We start from the raw sequence: 1,785 nt of genomic DNA on the forward strand, positions 1-1,785 counted from the left end.
TATTTATAAAATATTAATGCACATTACATATTAATAAGAATCAATAATACTTTGCCATTATTCTATATTACTAAATGATATAGGTTATTAAATGAATATTAAGCTTTTTTTTAAGAAAAATCAATAGCTTTATTTTTCCTCAATATACGTGTAGAAAATTTGTGTGAAAAGAGATTTCTTAAAATAGACCAGAGGACTATGTACAAAATCAAGAGTTTCACACCAGTAACAAAAAGTGCATGGATGAAGGTGCGGCAGCCTAGGACCTCTCCATCAGAGGGAAGGCATGGTATTTGATGGTTTTGGAGTTCAGCTGAGGGATCGTGCTGATCTTCAGGAGTTTACTGCTGGCATACTTATTCTTGATGGCGATGAATTTAGTTAAGTTTTCATTTACTTTCACCACATTTTTGGCCATGTGCTGCATGACTTCCAGTACTTCATTCCCTGTGTATCCTGTGTAATACTGCTGATTTAAGTTCCATTTTCCTTGGCCTAGAACCTTCTGAGACAAGCAGGAAGCAGCTGCAGCTACCTTAGAAGGGTGATAATGCACCATGTCATAATCAATGAGAGTCAGCTCCATCAAATATTTGGCTAATGTGTGCCGTTCAACATCAACTTCCCCAGCTTTTGATGCTCACCTTAAAAAGTGAAGTGGCAAGGGTTGACTCAACTCAAACTTCAGTTCTTTCAAAATTAGAGTTTCCATTTCTCGGATTTGAGAACTGGTATAAGCATCATCTGTGATGTAGACGAAGTCTTCTATATTTGGAGAAAACATCTCCTCATACTTGGAAGGCAAGAGCAGAGTTGTAATCTCAACCAACTGAAGTTTCTTATGGGAGACTGGCTGAACCTGTAAAAATCGATCCATGACAGCAATGCACATGTACAGAGTTTCCTGCAGAAGCCTAAACTTGGGGTGGACTTGAACCAGCCAGTGCATTGGGATGGCACTCATACGTCCATTTATATCTCTTCCATCCAAGAAATGTGGGTTTATGGATTGCAAAACCTCAAGCTGTCTTAGATACTGGTAGATATCTTTAACATAGTCACTGCAGAACTGAGGGTTCTCCCAATCCTCATTATCAATGTCCTCAATTTTGCAGAGCAAGGCATCAGAGAAAGCTTGGCAGAGGTTCTCTTCCTTCATGGAGACATCCTCAGGTGTGGGAGAAGGACCCTTTGGAGCCAACATTTCCATCTGTACTGGTTTCACAGAAGCAGTGGGTTTCAGTTGTTTGTTGATATTTGTTGCTTTGGTGGGCTGAACTGATACTTTGGTGTTTTGAGTTTTCTATAAGGAAAATACAGGATAGAGGAAGACAGTACATGTTGTTCCTCAGGTCTATACAAAATCAGCCTCTAATGTACATTTTGCCTTATGGTTGTTACCTTCACTACTTGTGCTGCTTTGGTTGTAACTCTATTTCCAATTTCTTCTAAAACCCCACGCCTGATAGTCACATGACTCTTGGCTTTAGAATTAACGCCTATGTCAATATTCTCCAAATCAGTGGACACCGTCGGGCATTGGAGCAGCGCCATGAGGGAAGAGAAAGACAGGTGTGCCTGCCTGGCCCAGGGAGGGACACGGACATAGCAGAATGGAGCTAGTGTCTGCAGCACCGTTGGGCCTGCACTCCAGGCCTGCACCACTGGAATCTTCAATATTAAGCTTTTTAAAATATTTTTTTTAGTTGTAGTTGGACACAATACCTTCATTTTATTTATTTATTTTTACATGGTGCTGAGGATTAAACTCAGGGCCTCACACGT

General features: G+C 40.4%; 1 pseudogene across 1 annotated transcript; it reads right to left on the reverse strand.

Annotated features, from left to right (window-relative positions):
* Positions 1-228: 228 nt before the first annotated feature.
* Positions 229-1,554, reverse strand: LOC101974796 (G2/mitotic-specific cyclin-B2-like; annotated as a pseudogene). Its single transcript, XR_013423592.1, has 2 exons — positions 1,402-1,554; positions 229-1,303 (listed from the first exon to the last, which is right to left on the reverse strand). The product of XR_013423592.1 is annotated as a G2/mitotic-specific cyclin-B2-like (transcript).
* Positions 1,555-1,785: the final 231 nt, after the last annotated feature.

The sequence above is a fragment of the Ictidomys tridecemlineatus genome, chromosome 7 (genome assembly GCF_052094955.1).
Source record: "Ictidomys tridecemlineatus isolate mIctTri1 chromosome 7, mIctTri1.hap1, whole genome shotgun sequence".
Taxonomy (NCBI): Eukaryota; Metazoa; Chordata; class Mammalia; order Rodentia; family Sciuridae; genus Ictidomys; species Ictidomys tridecemlineatus.